The following is a 21,385-nucleotide window of genomic DNA, read 5'->3' on the forward strand; positions in this document are numbered from 1 at the left end:
CGCCCTTTGTGGGGGCGGAAGTGGGCGGGGCAAAGTTTCGAAATATTCTTGTAGCAGTGACATATCACAGAAGTCTGGATCTAAAACATCGTTGCTCTAGCTCTTATAGTCTTTGAGCACTAGGCGCTGAAGGGAACGGACAGACGGACAGACGGACGGACGGACAGACGGACAGACAGGCTATTGATGCTGATCAAGAATATATATACTTTATGGGGTCGGAAACGATTCCTTCTGGACGTTACACACGTCCACTTTTACCACAAATCTAATATACCCCAATACTCATTTTGAGTATCGGGTATAAAAACCAAAAGAAAGTCATATAAATCGAACTTTACATTCAGTCGAAAGCCCCAGTAGCTGTCCTGCTCTATCAATCCTATTACGTCGCCTGGGCTTTATAAGAGAGAAAATAATATACACAGCATTTACTTAAAATAGTTTTCCATGAATCCGTGAAGAAAGCGAACTATCATACAATTGCAAATAATCTTTAGAGCTTGAAAATAGTATTCTTCTGCAAATATTTTCCTTATAACTCTAAAAGCTCTGGGAGGTAAAGCGCCGTTAAATGGGTGCAGTTAGGCACGCACACACCTGTATCTATCTGGGCCTACGGCCTGGCATCACACAATAATGCCCCCGCACACACAGACACGCACTCTCACAAACCCTTTACCCATCTCCCCCAGTATTTGGCACGCCAGTCAGAAGTAGCCTAATAAAAAGCTGGCTGACAGACAGAGAGACAGACAGAAAGACCGAAGAGTTTATGCTGTACACATATATGTAATTTTAGATTCTCTTTATATACAGACGAGCCGGTTCTGTTGGTCACTTGTTGTAGACTTTTATTTGACGCGCACACACACAGATAAACAGATACACAGATCAAGAAACATAAACAGATACACACATACAGATACAGAAACAGAGACTTGAACTTGTCACAGACCATTAAGACCATATTGGCCGGCAACTTGTTTCCGTTTGGTGGCTACTGTGGGTACATTGACACAGTTTCATTTGGTGAGAAGAAACATAGACACACACAGAGAGAGAGAGAGAGAGAGAGAGAGAGAGAGAGAGAGAGAGAGAGAGAGAGAAAGAGATGATGGAGAGATGGAGAAATGGTGCGAGAGAGCAGCTTCTCAATCAATAAATTCTCAACAGAGTTATCCAAGCAACGTGGAACGTGTTTCTCTGACAGATTCGCCTGAAGGGGCGTCATTTCTGTGCCCATTCTTAGCCATGTTGTAGTATTTCCAGTGTTCCATTTACTCTCGCATTTAAAATATGATTTTTAATTGTTCAATTAGTGCTCCCCCTCCACCCAGATCGACAAAGAACGCTCCATCGTAACTCTGGGTTACTGACCCAAGAAGCGGCATGGGAAATACTTTTCCCGACACAAGTGGCAGTGGGCACGACAAAGGTTTCAAATATGCGCCAGCACATTCATTGTCCAGAGATCGTGCAGATCGCTTATCGCCTGCTAAATTGCAGCTAGTTATAGGGCTACAATCTTGTTGCTTGTTGCCTGTTCTTGTTCTGGGACTGGCACTGGCCATTAGCGCGGGTCTGGCCATTGTTCTGGCTAGAACTGGAATGCGTTGTGGCTTCATCCCCCACTTGCCGCTCTTAATTAAGCATCTCTTTGGGAGAATTAGATTTCATAAGTGGCGAAGATGTTTTTCTTTCCACTGTTCATTTTTGTTCGGCGTGTACGAGTACGCCTTCGGACCATAGGAGCTATAAGAGCCAACAGAGCGCATCCAGCGGATGCTAATAAATTTCCCTCTCCTTCTGCTGGTTGTGTCTTGGATTTTGGCTTAGACATGCCCCACCGCGGGGGCCAGGCAGCGGAGCGTAACCAGCAGCAGCAGCAGAAATGCAGACCGCTGCAACCGGCTTTGGCTTCGGCTTTGGCTTTGGCTCTGACTCTAGCATTGAGTCTGGGTTTAAGGCGGTTAGATCAGAGCCAGACCTTGATTAAGGTCATTCGCTTTGAAACCTTTGCTTCAGTCTAGTCCCAGGGTCCAATACAGTCCCAGGATGCTACAAAGTACACTCGAAGAAAAGGAAAGTTTCTTAGCTTAGGATAGGATACTAGGGACTATTTCTTCTAGTATTTTTGTGAGATTTCCAAAAGCCACTTCGATTTGGGTGTATCTAATGCGAAGACACGAGCTGCCAAATGCAAAATCCAAAAACTTAAAGGCCAAAGGCAAAACGTCATGGTCAACCAGAAAGAAAAGCGAGAAGACACGATGGTTATGGATGGTGCTATGGAAAATCAGTTTTCAGAGAAGAAGACACATTTCTAGTTCTTTTCAACACTTCAGTGCTTCTCCGTCATCTGCTGCTTCTGCTGCTGCTGCCCCATGGCCAATTGTTTGTGCAGACACAACTGTGAAACAACAGCCGAGTGATTGTATGAAATGTTCCTCTATTTGCTTTGCTAATGAAATATGTACATATATACATACATATCTACGGAATGACGTTGCATTCGTGAATCCACGACTTTCCTTTGTGGCTCAATTTTCGTTTATAGTTTTACGGCCGTCCCAGGAATGCCCCAAAGCAAATCAATTAGCACTAAATCAAATTTTAAATGCCACAGCTTGGACAACGCCCTCAAAAAAGAAGGGGACCCGAAACCAAATCCGGACCCGGACCCCGGATCCCGAACTGGAACTGGAACTGAGGCGTGCCTCACAGATGATGGGTCTGTTCCTATAAAAGAAAACTTGGCCAAAAGCCAAAAGCCGAGTAAAATAGCCACAGACAATGTTTATGAGTGGAAAAGAAACAAATGTAAAAGCGAGGTGGGGATTAGATTCGTTTAGATACCAGTATATTGTCTGAGATTGCTTTGAAAGAGTAGAGGAAATCGCCGTATGAGAAATGTGAATGGTTATGTGATGTTTAGGCCTGACCAAATGATGCTTTTATAGGGGCCTCTTAGATAAAAGTTTTAAGGAAATTTAATCAGTAACATTCATAGCTATAACTGTGTGCTTTGTTTAAGGCAGACTTAACCTTTTTTCAGATATGAAAGGGTTATTTCACGCAATTTCTATGGTAAAGAATGGTTTATTTGTGTCTGAGATTGTCTTTAAGCTTGAATGAAAAAACACAACAAATTAAACCAAAAATTTATTTGAATTATGTTTTTCTCAGTTCCTGCTTTCAATTACCTTCACTTTCGACTCTTAACTTGAGGTATTATTTATATATAATTACATAAATGTATTTATTTATGGTGAACACATGACAAATTTTCGACTGTTGCCTCTGCAGCAAACCATAAAATAGTATTATTGCACAATCAGTGCCCCGCCTCCTGATTCACCGCCGAAAGGCCCCACCGAACTGTGTGTCTTAGGGATGACACGTCGTATACGTAGTGCGGCTGTACGTGTGCCAAATATTGGAGTATTCGTATGTATTTCATAAGCAATTATCCACGCCAGCTCCGGTCTGGCCTTCTCGCAGAGTCTGTGCCTTTTTTGGGAAATCTAGCTCCGTCCGAGAAGTGCAGCGAAATAGAAAGTGATTTTCTGTCGTCAATTTGCTGGCGCTGAAATTGCCAATTTGACTGGAGACTTGGAGTTGGAGACGGAGTGGGAGTTGGAGTGTATGTTGAGACACAAATCGTGCTGCCTCCCACTCCCCAATTGGGCCGCTGTCGTGGGGGCTGAAGTAGCGTTTAAATTAGTGTAGGCAAGCGCTGGAACTAATGACGATGTTGCCACAGTCGGAGTTGTCATCTAGCCAAGGTGCATTCAACCCGGCGTGCAGCCCAGAGAGCCCCAATTGAAAGAGTTTTACTTTCATTAGTGGCAGCAGCAGAAGCAGCACAAGCAGCCGCCCGCCTGTTGTCCGTGAAAGTGCTGCCTGCAATTCAATTTTTGAGATTTTCAAAATGTGTGTTATACATTTACCCAACTCTGTCCATGTTCATGTTCATGTCCACGTAAACGTCCAGGTCCCAGGTTGAGGTCCGAGTCTGGTAATTTCACAGCCTCTGGCTGCGGATCAGAGCCAATCCAGAGACAGACTCACTTTCAGCCAATTCAATTTGGAATCGATTAAAAGTGAAAAATGAAAAACAAAATAACAACAACAACAGCAACAGCGAGCGAGGAAAGTGAAAAGTGTGTCTCTGGCCATATTTGAGCGGCCTTTTGTCAGAGTTGGCCAAAAGGAAGCGCTAATTATATTAAGTAAAATGGAAAAAATGCCAGCAAATAAAGCGAGTAGAAAGTGAAACAGAGTATTTCATATTTCAATCAGAGTTTGATCCCGTTTAGAGCGACAGGTGAAAGCGAAATCTCTGTCCCAAAACACGATCGAGAGCCAGAGCCAGAGCCAGAGCCAGAGCCCAGCACCAGCGCCAGCACCAGCGCCAGCACCAGCGCCAGCACCAGACCCACAATTACGCGAAGCTCAATAGCTAAACGTGTTCCGAGCTGTTCCGGAGTGTTAAAGTGTGAATTATGAGCCCATCATAGCAGATTTATGTACGTTTTAGCCTTTAACTGGTTCCGGCCTGGTCATAAGAAAGTAGTGTATATTTAAGTCCGGCTCTTCTCAGGATGATGCTCTGTAAATACTAATAAAACTCCAGAAACATGTATCTGGGGGTCCCCTCTACAAAAAACAGGTCAAGAACTGAGAGGAGATGCACTTTTCAGAACAAACTATATTTCAAACTCTATAATTTTCTTTTTGCTTTGGGTTTCTATTTAATCCTCGAATCTTGAGGATCGTTTTGATCAGGCTACACATTCAGCAGACCAAAGACTCGCTGGAGGAAGTCTCAAGTGCTTGTCCTCATTCGATTGCAATCTGAGCAAAACAATCTATATTTAAGTTGGCTTTTCTCATTAATCTGCAATAGCCAGAGGAAAATGATGAAAATCAGCAGTGGCAGCGGCAGCGGCAGCGGCATCAACAACCACCTATTCGTACAACATGCAATACACGACGATGTCTTGGCATCTTTTCAACGCTTGACGTAGCAATTTGTGAAATTTGAAATTCTTCCTACCGCAGCAGAGTGCAGATCTATCTGTATCTCCGAGTATATCTGTATCTGCGTGCTCTTACCTTGTGGCAACTTATAATGGAATGGGCCTTCACAATTGTGACAGATATGCAAGCAGCAGATGTATGACTACGAGTGCGATGTGTGCAAGCCCACAATTTCCAAGGCAAACTAAATACAATTACAAATGTGTATGCATGTACGAGTGTGTACGAAAAGAGAGTGAAAAGAATACCCCAGAGCCCACGGCACAGAGGGGAAAGAAGGTGAAGAAGGAGATGGGGGGCGGACACACTTGACATGGAAAACAAATGATGCCTGGAGATGGAAACTGATCTTGGAATGGGCTGGGCTGGGCTGAGCTTTGTTTGCCTCACGAATGCAAATGAAGCTCGTTGACAATGACAGAGCGAACACAGAAACAGAAATAGGAACAGAAAGAAACGGAGACCCTGAAAGAGGTGCAGGGGGCAGGCGCATGTGGCAAGATGGCAAGTGAAAAGTGAAACCTGCAGTGGGAAGGTTCTTTCAGGGCGGTGATGGATGCGAGTGAAAACTGAATGCCCAGGCCAGGGCCTAGGAATGTCACCAAAAGGGGAAATGCACCCAGAGAAAAAAGACCCCTGAAATTGTAATATTTAAACGTAGATTTGAAAATGTACACCAACATATTGGCTCCGAGGGTACTTACATTTTGAAATCAATATTTTATTTAAATTGGTATATTCATATTTAATTAAATGCATTGCCTTTCCAATTTAATATACATATGTACATGTAATGTAATCCATACGCCAAATTCCCCACTAAACAATTAAATAGTTGTTAAGTTAACTACTATTGTGGTGTTCAACTAATCTTCTTTTTCTGAACCTTTCCAAATGCAAACTTATGACATTTTACCGTCGCGCTCCTCATTTTGTCTCATATGTTCTAGGAAATCATGTCCTTGAGCGAATTTCGAGTTCAAATGACCTCGGAGTCCTTTTTGATCATAAGATGTGTTTCAACACCCATATAGCTGCAACTGTAAATAAAGCTAAGGGTGTTTTAGCGTTCATCAAGCGTTGGTCCAAGGAGTTTGACGACCCGTACGTTACGAAACAATTGTACATCTCTTTAGTACGTCCTATATTGGAGTATTGTTCTTGTGTGTGGAGCCCGCAGTATAAAGAGCAGCAGGCTGTTATTGAATCCGTGCAAAAGCAATTTTTAATTTTTGCCCTTCGGAACTTTAACTGGGACTCGGGTAGAATCTTGCCACCCTACCGGTCTAGGCTAAATCTTATTGACCTGCCGTCGTTGCACCATCGCAGAATATGCAATGGCGTAATGTTCGTGCACAAGCTCCTTCTTGGGACTGTTGACTCCCAAACTCTCTTGGGTCAGATTGACTTGGCCGTTCCATCCAGACCTACCCGTACTTTTAGGCCTATCCGTCTACCCATATGTAGGTCTAATTATGCTGATCATGAACCTTTTAGGGTTTTATGCCATAATTATAACTCCCTCTGTCTAACCCTATCCCCTGAACTGTCTCTTAAACTAATTGCATGCAATATTTATAATCATTTAAATTTAGCTAACTTTTAACTTATCTTTTTCTGCCTTTAGTAACTAAGTACCATTATTAACAGATAATTTGTTAATTTAATAAATAAATAAATAAGTCCTCGGACAGATTTAAAACGAGGGGGAACGTTGTGAATTGCTGCGGAGACCGCAACTCTACATTTATACCCGATACTTAGTCAGTATGGCTCTCCTCCGGCAGACGCCGCTAATATTAAACGACACGACAAAGAAAGCGTGCGAGAGAGACAGAAATCAGTCTGAGCGTGACGTCGGGCGCTGCGTAGCCACTGCAAATTGATTTCTTGCTTTTGGCTACAAAAATGATCCGATCTGATCCAGATTCAGCAACCTGATAGATATGGTTATTATCTATGATTCTGCGTTTTTAGTTTTCTCGAATGTGCAATATTGTGGATGCAACAGATTTTCGTCCTTTGTGGGGGCGGAAGGGGGTGGGGCGAAATTCTGAGATATACGTTTTATAGTGAGATCTAACAGAAGTGCGGATACCAAATTTGGTTACTCTAGCCTTAATAGTCTCTGAGATTTGTGGATGCCCCAGATTTTCGTCCTTTGCGGGGGCGGAAGGGGGTGTGGCGAAACTTGGACACGAAACGGTCAAGGTCCGATATCACAGGAGTGTGGATACCAAATTTGGTTGCTATGGCTCTTATAGGTTCTGAGATCCTTGAACTCATATTTTGCAATTGGCAAAACCGACCATGAAACCTGTGTGTTAGAGAGAGACAGAGCGAGAAAGAATGAAATTGTTTTCTTGATTCTGGCTATAATAATTATACGATCTGGTTCAGATTTTGCACTATAGAAGATATAGTCATCTTCTACGATTCTGCGTTTTTAGTTTTCTTGTATCGTCGAAATTGTGGATGCCACAGATTTTCGCTCTTTGTGGGGGCGGAAGTGGGCGGGGCAAAGTTTTGAAATATTCTTGTAGCAGTGACATATCACAGAAGTCTGGATCCAAAACATCGTTGCTCTAGCTCTTATAGTCTTTGAGCACTAGGCGCTGAAGGGGACGGACAGACGGACAGACAGACATGGCTCAATCGACTCGGCTATTGATGCTGATCAAGAATATATATACTTTATGGGGTCGGAAACGATTCCTTCTGGACGTTACACACATCCACTTTTACCAAAAATCTAATATTCCTCAATACTCATTTTGAGTATCGGGTATAAAAATATTTGATAATGCTACATACAATTTTGATTTACTTAAAATAAATATATTTCATATATAAAAGATATATATTTTATATTTTAATTAAATATTTTCATACATATTTAGATTGAATATACTTTCTTCGAATTTAATATTTAACGAGGGGGAACGTTGTGAGTTGCTGCGGAGACCGCAACTCTACATTTATACCCGATACTTAGTCAGTATGGCTCTCCTCCGGCAGACGCCGCTAATATTAAACGACACGACAAAGAGTGCGTGCGAGAGAGACAGAAATCAGTCTAAACGTGACGTCGGGCGCTGCGTAGCCACTGCAAATTGATTTCTTGCTTTTGGCTACAAAATTGATCCGATCTGATCCAGATTCAGCAATCTGATAGATATTGTCATTATCTATGATTTTGCGTTTCTAGTTTTCTCGAATGTGCAATATTGTGGATGCAACAGATTTTCGTCCTTTGTGGGGGCGGAAGGGGGTGGGGCGAAATTCTGAGATATACGTTTTATAGTGAGATCTAACAGAAGTGCGGATACCAAATTTGGTTACTCTAGCCTTAATAGTCTCTGAGATTTGTGGATGCCCCAGATTTTCGTCCTTTGCGGGGGCGGAAGGGGGTGTGGCGAAATTCTGAGATATACGTTGTATAGTGAGATCTAACAGAAGTGCGGATACCAAATTTGGTTACTCTAGCCTTAATAGTCTCTGAGATTTGTGGATGCCCCAGATTTTCGTCCTTTGCGGGGGCGAAAGGGGGTGTGGCGAAATTTGGACACGAAACGGTCAAGGTCCGATATCACAGGAGTGTGGGTTCTGAGATCCTTGAACTCATATTTTGCAATTGGCAAAACCGACCATGAAACCTGTGTGTTAGAGAGAGACAGAGCGAGAAAGAATGAAATTGTTTTCTTGATTCTGACTATAATAATTATACGCTCTGGTTGAGATTTTACACTCTAGAACATATAGTCATCCTCTACGATTCTGCCTTTTTGGTTTTATCGTATCTTTAAAAATGGGGATGCCACAGATTTTCGCCCTTTGTGGGGGCGGAAGTGGGCGGGGCAAAGTTTTGAAATATTCTTGTAGCAGTGACATATCACAGAAGTCTGGATCCAAAACATCGTTGCTCTAGCTCTTATAGTCTTTGAGCACTAGGCGCTGAAGGGGACGGACAGACGGACGGACGGACAGACGGACAGACAGGCTATTGATGCTGATCAAGAATATATATACTTTATGGGGTTGGAAACGATTCCTTCTGGACGTTACACACATCTACTTTTACCACAAATCTAATATACCCCAATACTCATTTTGAGTATTGAGTATAAATATTAATACTATTATTAACATTTATTTTAAAGTTTTATAAAATTTATTCTGGGACTAACAATGGTTCGATGTCAAGATTAAAAGGTAAATCAAATGAACTTTCTGTGGACTACCATTGTATCTGATGGGGGTATAGAGTAGTAATTCCAACCAAACTGAGGCAGATTGATTTGGAAAAAGTAAAAGCCAAAATGTTAGCACGTTCCAATGAGTGGTGGCCTTGCTTGGGTTCTGAGACTGAGAAATTAATTCGAGATTGTATTCCTTGTCAAGAACTGCTTATTCACTGCCTAGTGACAGCACTACACTATGTTTATATTTAAAGAACTAAGTATTTATGTAAAGGACAGTGTATCAAGCAGTTAGCACTATCCCATCTAAATTAACATTTGAACTTAAGATACCATCGATAAGACCTAACCGATATAACCAGACTTAACCGATGTTTAAAAGATCTAACCGATAAGGGGTTATCGATACGGGAGTCGGTTGTTGGAAGTAGAAGCAGAAAGTTGAACAAAAAGTCGGAAGAACAGACTCATTAATTGCACATCTTAAATCATACACTTTGTACTCTTTTTCGAAAAACACTATTAATAAACGATACATTATTATTAATCTTACATTTGGGGGCTCGTCCGCGTCGAATACAGAGCTCGGAGTGTGTGAAAAAGGAAAACAGAAGAAAGCAGAAGCTGATGCAAGAAGAGGATTGTTGAAAAGTTGTTAAAGTTGTTGTTTGTAGCTACATAAAGTTGTAAAGTTGTTGTTGGTGGCTATAAACATTAAGTTGAACAATCCAAATTCTGTGAGCCTAACAGTAGACACGGAGTTTAATAAAAGATCGGTCGTTTAATTCGGTTGGAAAATTGTGAAATTCATTGTCGCGCCGCAGCGTCGCCTTGTCCGTGCGCAGTACGTACACAAGCAGAAAAAACACGCACAGACACGTTGTGTGTGATACACACTTATAAACAGAAAAGACAAGCACTCGTCGGGTACACAGACACAAGTCGAAAAGAGCCGCAAAATGATGCAAACACCGCCGCCGTTGCACTGGAAAGAGAGAGAGAAGGAAGAAGCTGTACCAGGAACGTCGCGCCCGAGTGCAAACGAGATGGAAGATTTAGAAAATGCAGAAAACAATAGTGATGACAAGATTGATCAAATGATAAAGTTGCTAAGTTTGAAACTGCTTTGCGATGAGCAACGAGAAATGAAGATCGCTCCAGATAATTTTACAAAAGTTGTGAGCGATTGTGATGGAAAATCGGTTGCCATAGAAAAATGGTTTGAGATATTCGAAAAAAATGCCGACGCATATGAGCTTACTGAAAAGCAAAAGTATGTGCAGGCCAGAGGAAAAATGACCGGTGCAGCTAAGCTTTTCCTTGAAGCTGAATGCGTGTGCACCTATGAGGAACTCAAGAACGTATTATTGGATGAATTCACATGTAGCTATAACAGTGCAGACATTCATAAGCTGCTGCAAGAAAGAAAGAGGAAGAGTAGTGAGTCGATGCACGAGTACTTGCTGCAGATGAGAAAAATAGCAGCAGTCGGACATGTTGAACACGCGGCTGTTATAAGCCATATTGTAAACGGTCTGGACATAAGAAACGAGTATAAGTATGCCATGTATCGCTGTAAGACCTTCAGGGCCTTGAAAGAAGAGTTCGATATCTATGATCGTTTGAACATATCGGAGAAGAAGGGCAATAACGAACAGCATAAAACGAGTTTCAAGCAGCAAAGTGGGCTAAGCGGTAAAAAAGAATATTGCTATAACTGTGGATCAGGAGAACACAAACGCAAAGACTGCAAAGCCGAAACAAAGTGTTTTAAGTGCAATCAGAATGGTCACATTTCGCGTAACTGTCCTTATGAAGCTGATAAAGTTGATAAAGTTCGCGTCATTTTGGATCGCAGTCGCATGAAAAAAATTCAAATAAACGGCATTGTTTTTGACTGTCTTGTGGATACAGGGTCAGATGTAACCATAATCAAAGAGAGTATGTTGAAGACCATGAAAAACGTTAAACTTTTGAAGTGCACAACTATGTTGCGCGGTCTGGGTCAGATATCAACAAAGCCTGTTGGATACTTTAATGCAGAAGTTACCGTGGATAAGTTGCAGACCACACAGAAGTTTTTAGTAGTCCCCAGTAGCCAGATTGATTTCGACGCACTTTTGGGGCATGATTTCATTAAAAAGTTCCGTTTCGTCGCTGATATGCAAGGATACACGTTTTTGAAGCATGACGCAGATCCTGTGCCAATAGATGAGCATGCTCTTATATATAATGTAACTGAAGAGTCATCCTTTGTAGCTCCGCCGCAATATCGAAAAGACGTTGAACAGATGATAAGAAACAGTTACCAAATGCCCACAGAAGTTGCAAAGCAGTCTCCAATCCAACTGAAGATAGTTCCCGACGGAGTAATCAAGCCGTTTCATCACTCACCGAGTCGTTTATCAACAGACGAAGCCAGTGCCGTAAAGAAGCAAGTCGAAGAATGGATAGAGCAAGGAATCGTGCGCAAGTCGTCTTCAAATGTAGCGAGCAGAGTTGTCGTCGTGAAGAAAAAAGATGGTACACTTAGAGTTTGCGTAGACTACAGGAAGTTAAACAGCATGGTATTGCTGGACTGCTTCCCAGTCCCGATCATGGAGGAAGTCTTGGAAAAGCTGCAGTCGGCTAAGTGGTTTACCATAATGGACCTTGAAAACGGATTTTTCCATGTGCCTTTGGAAGAACAAAGCAAGTCGTATACGGCCTTCGTCACAAAGGAGGGATTATTCGAGTTTAATAAAGCGCCTTTCGGATTCAAGAACTCGCCAGCTGCGTTCATTAGGTTCGTAAGCTATATTTTTCAAGAATTAATCAACTCTGACATTATGCAGCTTTATATGGACGACATAATTGTTTACGCCGCGTCGCCCGAGGTATGCATGAGGAAGACGAAGTTGGTCCTGAAGACAGCTGCGCAGTTTGGCCTAAAGATCAAGTGGAAGAAATGTAGCTTCATGCAGCCACGCATTAGCTTTCTGGGCCATATCATTGAGGACGGGAGAATCTGGCCCGGCAAAGAGAAGACAGCAGCTGTCAGTCGGTTTGCTACGCCCAAAGACATTAAAGCAGTTCAAGCATTTCTGGGACTCACAGGCTTTTTCAGAAAGTTCATCCCTGGCTATGCACAAATTGCCCGGCCGCTCACGAATCTACTCAGGAAGGAAGCAGTTTTCAACATTGGCGAAGCAGAGCAACAATCGCTACAAACCTTAAAGAATCTGCTTGTAGTCGCACCTGTATTACATTTATACTCACGAGAAGCGCCAACGGAACTCCACACGGATGCATCCAAAGAAGGTTTCGGAGCAGTTTTGTTGCAGCAGTTTGATGGCAATTCCCCCCCGATTTACTATTGGAGTAAAAAGACTACACAAGCCGAGTCCAAACGTCACAGTTACTATTTGGAGGTCAAAGCTGCATACCTCGCACTCAAGAAGTTTCGTCACTACCTGTTGGGGATCAAATTTGATATTGCCACTGACTGTGCGGCGTTTAAGCAGACAACAACGAAAGTAGATATACCCAGAGAAGTTTCCCAGTGGATTCTGTATATGGAGGACTTTACATTCAAAGCAGTACACCGCCCAGGGGACAGAATGAGACACGTGGACTGTCTCAGTCGTTTTCCGCAGACATGCATGTTCGTGACGACGGAGCTAACAGCTCGGATAAAGAAAGCACAGCAGGATGACGATTTCATCAAAGCCACAGGTGAGATCCTGAAGCAGCACCCATATCAAGACTACAAGCTTAAAGGAGGTCTTCTCTTCAAATCTGTAAATGGCAATGACGTATTGGTGGTTCCAAGGCTGATGGAAAGGGAAATCATTCAAGGATCGCATGAAGTTTGTCTTTTCTCCACAGCGAAGACAATGCACTCAGTTCAGCAGCAATACTGGATTCCGCACCTTGAACGGAAAGTAAATAAGTTGATTACTAATTGTATCAGTTGTATAATTTTCAGCAAAAAGTTGGGCAAACAAGAAGGCTATCTTCATTGCATTGACAAGGGTGACACACCACTATACACGCTGCACGTTGATCATTTGGGACCAATGGATGCGACAGCCAAGCAATACAAGTACATTTTTGCTGTGGTAGATGCATTCTCCAAGTTTGTGTGGCTGTTCCCAACTAAGTCAACAGGTCACGAAGAAGTTGTGAAGAGGCTGAGAGATTGGTCATTTGTGTTTGGTTTTCCCAAGCGCATAGTCAGCGACAGAGGAGCAGCGTTTACATCCAACGCATTCAGCGAGTTTCTCAACGAGAACAAAGTCGAACATGTGTGTACAACGACAGGTGTGGCGAGAGGCAACGGTCAGATTGAGCGGGTGAACCGTTCAGTTTTGGGTATCATCGCAATGCTCTCAGCTCAGGAGTCAACGAAGTGGTACAAGCATGTGACACAGGTCCAGATGGCGATTAATTCGCATGTGCATTCTACGTTGAAGTCGTCGCCATTCGAGGTCATGTTTGGGACAAAGATGCACAGACAAGCTGAAAGTCGACTATTGGAGGTGCTCAACGAGGAGTTGGTTACGCAGTTTAACAACGAGCGCCAAGAACTGCGTGACCAAGCAAAACAAAACATTGAGAAGGCGCAAGAGGTGTACAAGCGCAATTATGATAAAAAACGACGACCTGAGCACGGCTACAGACTAGGAGACATGGTCGCGATCAAGAGGACGCAGTTCGTCGCAGGACGCAAGTTGACCAGCGAGTATCTAGGCCCATATGAAGTCACCAAGGTAAAGCGGAACGGTCGCTACGACGTCAGAAAGGTTGCTCAAGTCGAGGGGCCAAATATCACAGCAACGAGCAGTGACAATATGAAGCTATGGCGTTTTGTCTCAGAGAACGATGATATATTATCATCTGGGACAGATGAAGATGAGCAGGAGGGCCGAATGTAAAGGACAGTGTATCAAGCAGTTAGCACTATCCCATCTAAATTAACATTTGAACTTAAGATACCATCGATAAGACCTAACCGATATAACCAGACTTAACCGATGTTTAAAAGACCTAACCGATAAGGGGTTATCGATACGGGAGTCGGTTGTTGGAAGTAGAAGCAGAAAGTTGAACAAAAAGTCGGAAGAACAGACTCATTAATTGCACATCTTAAATCATACACTTTGTACTCTTTTTCGAAAAACACTATTAATAAACGATACATTATTATTAATCTTACATTTATTTTAAATATTCGTGTTTTTTTTTACTATGCCATTTTTCTCTGGGTGTATTTTTATACCCGATACTCAAAATGAGTATTGGGGTATATTAGATTTGTGGTAAAAGTGGACGTGTGTAACGTCCAGAAGGAATCGTTTCCGACCCCATAAAGTATATATATTCTTGATCAGCATCAATAGCCGAGTCGATTGAGCCATGTCTGTCTGTCCGTCTGTCCGTCTGTCCGTCCGTCCGTCTGTCCGTCCGTCCGTCTGTCCGTCTGTCCGTCCCCTTCAGCGCCTAGTGCTCAAAGACTATAAGAGCTAGAGCAACGATGTTTTGGATCCAGACTTCTGTGATATGTCACTGCTACAAAAATATTTCAAAACATCGCTCCGCCCACTTCCGCCCCCACAAAGAACGAAAATCTGTGGCATCCCCATTTTTAAAGATACGATAAAACCAAAAAGGCAGAATCGTAGAGGATGACTATATGTTCTAGAGTGTAAAATTTTAACCAGAGCGTATAATTATTATAGTCAGAATCAAGAAAACAATTTCATTCTTTCTCGCTCTGTCTCTCTCTAACACACAGGTTTCATGGTCGGTTTTGCCAATTGCAAAATATGAGTTCAAGGATCTCAGAACCCACACTCCTGTGATATCGGACCTTGACCGTTTCGTGTCCAAATTTCGCCACACCTCCTTTCGCCCCCGCAAAGGACGAAAATCTGGGGCATCCACAAATCTCAGAGACTATTAAGGCTAGAGTAACCAAATTTGGTATCCGCACTTCTGTTAGATCTCACTATACAACGTATATCTCAGAATTTCGCCCCACCCCTTTCCGCCCCTACAAAGGACGAAAATCTGTTGCATTCACAATATTGCAGATTCGAGAAAACTAAAAACGCAGAATCATAGATAATGACCATATCTATCAGATTGCTGAATCTGGATCAGATCGGATCATTTTTGTAGCCAAAAGCAAGAAATCAATTTGCAGTGGCCACGCAGCGACCGACGTCATGCTCAGACTGATTTTCTGTCTCTCTCGCACGCACTCTTTGTCGTGTCGTTTAATATTAGTGGCGTCTGCCGGAGGAGAGCCATACTGACTAAGTATCGGGTATAAATGTAGAGTTGCGGTCTCCGCAGCAACTCACAACGTTCCCCCTCGTTAAGTTTAGAAAACTAAATCTCGGATTCTGCTAACGTGTCCCCTTTTCCTGTTTTACAGTGGCCCAGCACGAGAGCATCTCCCAGATCTCCCCGATGTCGAGCAGCCAAGGGAATGACCGCCTGAGCATCGGGAGCACCATTGCGGACTCCATCAACGGCCTGGCCGAGAGAGAGTCCACGCTGCAGGACGACAACGAGAACGAGACGCGGGCGGAGCGAGTGGAGCGATCGGCCTCGCCCATCCTGCATGACCAGCACAACCAGGGGAATGGCGGGAAGGCGGGCGGGCGGCCGGACGACGTGCACTTCCCCCAGGACCAGGAGAAGGACGTGTCCGCGGGCAGGTACTTCCGCTACAACATCAAGCCCACGGGAACCTATGACAGCCAGGAGGAGCAGTCCGAGCAGACGCAGAGGATCAGAGCGGGAAAGACTCTGTCGGGGAGTAGTAGCAGCAGCAGCTTGGAGAAGTCTTTTTTAGGGAAGGGGGACCTGCGACCGCTTACGTCGGGGTCCCCAATCAGGCCGAGCAATACCGCCACCTCGTCGACGGGGGCCAGTGCCACCCAGGCGCCGCATAGTCCCCGGCAGAACGGCAACCCGGACATCCAGGACATCATCACGGGCATTGTGAAGCTGCTCAATGGCAACGTGAATGTACACGCGAACACCCAGGGCGTGCGCCGGCCGTCGGCCAGCAGGATCAACAATCGGGGACCACCGCGGATTTCGGGGACGCAGAACCTCCCGCCCATCGACTACGAGGCCCAGAAGCCGGGAACTTCGATGCGTCCGCCTCCGTATCCCTTCGACCGACCGGAGCGACCCTTCATCACGGGCGTGCCCATTCCCGAGCAGATAGTGCCCCTCCGCCCGGGCTTCGTCAGCAATCGGCCGCCCTGGTACCGCAACAAGCCGCGTCCGCCCATCACCACGAGTGTGGGCGGCAGTCGGCGCCCCCTGCCGCAATACAAACCCCTTTCCGCTCCCCAAGTGCTGCCCTCGCCACAGCCCCAGGATAAGCTGGAGCAGCAGGATCTGCTGGAGAAGCAGCACCAGCTGCAGTTGCAGCAACAGCAGCAGCAGCAGTCGTTGCAGGCGCAGGATGACGGTGTTCCGCCCACGGATACCACCTACGACTCGGAGTTCTGCAACGAGGATGCCAATGCGCAGTATATTGAGGTATCCGACCAGGACACAGATTCCACCGGTGGCGGCGAGATCGATGATGAGCTGCAGCCGCCTCCTCCCGGCCCTCTCTCAACGCCCAATCCTCCCGCAACCACGCCCACATCTCCCAAGAAGAAGCACAAGCCAAAGCCCGTTAGCGAAAAGAAGAAGGTGCCGCAGGAGGAGCCGGAGCTGCCACCAGATGGTGGCTACACTACCATCGTGGAGACCAGCTCCGTGGTCCACACCGTCATGGGCGGGATGTCCTCCACCTACGTGCCCATGTCGATGGACAGCTCTGAAGCCCTTGATCTGGATCCCTCCACCGAGGAGGTGATCTTCATGACGGCCAATCGTACACCCGGCCTGGAGACGGTTGCCACCTCTCACTTGACCACATCGGGCATCAGCACGGCCATCGCCGCCACTCCTTCGCTGGCCATCGAACCGTCGCCCTCTAAAGATCGCACTACCACTACTAGCACCTCAACCACCACTACAACCACTCCGAGTACCACCTCAACCTCAACCACCACTGAAAGAGCGCCCAGTACCAACTCCAACCCCAACTCTAACACCAATGCCACTCCGCCTGCCCCTACCATCCCCGCCCCGGCATCGTCCTCGACGATCCCGAGTTCAAGCCCGGCGGCAGGCCACGCCCGCCAGCTGGCAACCAGCGACCGGCGGCGCCTCCACCGCAGCCCAATCCCCCCATCCAACCCACACGGCAGCATCTGCCGCCTGGCTACGGGGAGATCTTCGACGTGACGCTGTCGGCCATCCAGGGGCCGGGGCCCAAGGGAAGCGGCTCCAAGCAGACGATCAACATCAAGCCGTACGGATCGTATGGAGCGGGTGGCCAGGGCGGAGGACAAAGGCAGGACGACATTATTGTGTCGGCATCAGGTGACGAAGACTTCGTCTCGATCGATGGCAAGCGCACTTACATTAATCTCTTTGGTGATCCCACAGATCCCCCGGCGGGGGCCACAACACCGGCCACACGTCTACCCCAGTTGCCGGGCGCGGGAACGTCTCCGGGAGGAGGTGGTGTTGACCTTGGTGGTGGTTCTGTTGCTGGTTCTGCTTCTGCCTCATCTGCATCGGCTCCCGCGAACGCCGTCACTCAGAGCAGCGGCGGATACGTCGTGCCGGAAACGGAACTGGTGGATCTCCAGGGACAGAGCCAGTCCACCGGAACTGCCGCAGGAGCGTCCACAACAAACGCGGGGCCCACGCGACCGCACTATCGCCAGCGACCCACTCTGCCGCCAGTGAGGATCGATACCTGCATAGTGGGCGACGATTCCACCTGCGATCAGGCGCAGCATGAAAGCTGCAAGACGGACAGCGGCGTCTCCAGCTGCCACTGCAGGCCAGGTGAGATTCCGTCGGCCAGAGGGCTCCTTCTCATGCACCAATAATGACCCCCTTTTTGGGATTCCCTCTCCACAGGCTACTCCCGTCGCAAGCATCGCGAGCCATGTCGTCGGGCCATCTCCTTCCATCTGGGCCTGCGTGTGGATCGCATCTATGAGCATCGCATCGTGTGGGACCACAAGCTGATGGATCGCCATAGCGAACCCTTCGGGCAGCTTAGCTACGAATCCATTCGAGCGGTAAGCATCTTCCAAAGAAATACAGAAACGAGGTCTAAGGAAAATCCTTTCCAGCTGGACTCGGCCATGTCAATGACGCCCTACTCAGATGAATTTATGGAGGCCAAGGTGAACAACATCTATCGGGGAGATCCCAATCTGGGCGGCAACGGAGTCTACGTGAACATGACCCTGAAGGTGAGCATGCCATTCCGATTGAAATACCTATTCATATATTGATTCCCCTGCAGCTGGACGCGAGCGTGGAGACGTTGCGTCCCAATCTGCGCAGCGATGTGCAGAAGCATCTGCTGGGTGTGCTCCATCGCCGGAACAACAATATTGGCAACTCCGTTCTGTATGTGAGCTCTCCGGAGGGCGCTGTCTCGGCGCTGCAGGACCTGGATGAATGCCAGTCGCCGGACCTGAACGACTGCCATCCCGGTGCCACTTGCAGCAACACGTGGGGCAGTTTCCGGTGCGCGTGCGAGGCAGGACTGCGCGATCCCTGGGCCGATCAGCCGCAGCGGGCGGGCTGCGAGTGTCAGGCGTGTTTGGACTCGTTCTGCAACAACCATGGCTCCTGCAGCTACAACGATGAGGGCAGCCAGATCTGCACCTGCGACTCGAGCCACTACGGGGTGCAGTGCGAGATCGATGGCGAGGTACTCGGCGTGGCCATAGGCGCCTCCGTGGCGGCCATCATCATCATTGTCCTCACCCTGGTCTGCCTGATCATGTGGTCACGTCGCTGGCAGCGCGAGCAGAAGAACGCCATGGGATCGCCCGTCTTCGGCTACATGAACACGGCTCCGCTGAAGTCTGCGGGGCTGCCGCAGGCTGGCTACCAGGTGACGCTGGAGGATCGCATGCGCTGGGCACAGATAGCAGATGTCATGGCCCAGACGAATCACTATGGGGTAAGTGCAGGCAATTCCGTAGTGAGCGCCATAATCGATTGTTGAATTCCTATTCTTTCTGCTCCTGACAGCCGGAGCCTATTGGACCCACGCGTCCTTCCTCGGCCATGTTCGCGTACCCAAATCTGGGGGCCATGGGCATGGGAATGGGCACTCTGGCAGGGATGTCGCTGCAGAGCACCATGCAGATGCATCACAGTGCCACTCTGGCGCCGCCAGTGCCATTGCCCAGGTATGAGCACAGCCATTATTCCCCCATTCGCCATCGTCTAATCCACGTTTCACTTTGCACTTAGAAGACTTGGCCTAGGTCCGCGCTCGAACGGAATGCGCACGCTGGAGAACTCCAGCTCGAGCGAGGAGGAGGATCGCGCCGATCTGCTGGTACGCAATTTCCAAGTGCCACGCCCGAAGAGTCGCGGCAACGGCAGCATAGCGGTAGGATCACATTATCCATCCATTATCTCCTGAAGATCCTGTAGCTAAAATCTGTACTCTCTCTTTATCAAAACAGAACCAGTCGGGCATCTACTACGATGTGGACTACGAGCCTTCGGGCAACGGCATAGGCAACAGCAGTGTGGATCATCTGTATGGATCGCAGAATCCGTCTGTGACGCATTCATCGGGCAACAACCACATCCCAGGTCCCCAGGGCATACCAATGAGCACATACACCTCCGGTCGGGCGCCCAGCAGCTAATACATGAAGTGACCGGATTAGAGAGCATCCCAGTTAGCCCTGTGTACATATGCAACCTAGATTTAGAGATTTCGATGATTCAGTGGCCTAAAATACTTTTCCACTGCAGTCCCCGCGGCGACTGTAGCTGAGACGCGTTTTGTGCGACCTTCCCTACCCTGACCTGTCCCTCCCATTTAGAATGAGAAGCGTAGACTTAGGACTTAGATTATCCATAGGTTCGAATAAGGGTTAACCTATGCAAACGACAACTAATCATTAATTTTAAACCTTAAACTAAACCTCTAAATTATTAAAATGCAATCCAGTCCAGAAGTCCAACCCATGAAATTAGCCTTAGCTTGTAGCAATCTATCGATTTATTTAGGTTACCCTACCAATATAGTTTGTGTGTATGTAAATAAATGAATAAAAGATCTTAAAAGATCTGACGGGAATATTTGGTTAGAGGGACAGTGCCTTTCGTTTGATTAGTTTTGAAACAAGTTTTGAATCTTGGCGCCCAGTGCTTCACAAACTGTACAACTCTTCAGTTTATAGTTTCATCTCGCTCTAACGTATGCATTATGCGCATCCACTACTAGTCTTTGTTGTGTGAGCGAGACAGCTAGTACATCAAGTCTCGTCAACTTTTGCCAGTGCTGTTAAGTGTTCCTCAAACTTTCAAAGGGCGCGCATTTCAAAATATCAGCAACCAAATATTTTTTTTTAACAGGTTATAACTTGTACGTATTGAAAGTAATTAAAAGGCCTGTTAGTCATATATTTCCTAAACAGAATACTCTAAAAAAAGCGAAAATTAATTGATGTTTTAATACAAATCAAATTCAGTTCTGTCTCTTCATAGTTTCTTCTTCATTAATAATCCCGACAGAGCCTCATCTGTTCATGATTTATGACATTTCACCACTCACGTCAGCAAAAGAAAACGAGAGCCACTTCAAGACACTTCGCTTGGTTCACACGCACAAAAAAACACTCGGGATGGGATGGCGGAAAGAATGAAGAAAATGAAAATTATTTTCGGGGCTGCCCGTGCGTGCCGCAGACGGAATGGCTTGTTAGCCAGTGGAGGCAGGGAGGGCTCTTGCGCAACCGACAAGTGACGGGACGGATCGGTTAGAGGCGCCTCTGAAATGCCCATAGACCATACTTGAACTCGTTATTCGTGATCGTAGAGGGATGTGTGGAGAACGCCCCCCATAATGACTTGACAAGTCAACAGCTGCTTTGAGCAGATTGATCATCAATATCTGGCTATTAGCACCGTACCAGCACCAGCACCAGCACCAGCACTACTCAATGTCTGTCGACTTGCATGAAGTTCAATGCCGTGCGCTTCATAGCGTTCAAAGGTCGAGCCCGTCACTCGGGCACCTCTAA

The 21,385-nt window shown here is 46.3% G+C and overlaps 1 pseudogene; it reads left to right on the forward strand.

The window, feature by feature from the left end:
• LOC117190481 overlaps positions 1-20,014 on the forward strand; it is a 75,931-nt pseudogene extending 55,917 nt beyond the window's left edge.
• Positions 20,015-21,385: the final 1,371 nt, after the last annotated feature.

Source organism: Drosophila miranda (assembly GCF_003369915.1).
Source record: "Drosophila miranda strain MSH22 chromosome Y unlocalized genomic scaffold, D.miranda_PacBio2.1 Contig_Y1_pilon, whole genome shotgun sequence".
Lineage (NCBI taxonomy): Eukaryota > Metazoa > Arthropoda > Insecta > Diptera > Drosophilidae > Drosophila > Drosophila miranda.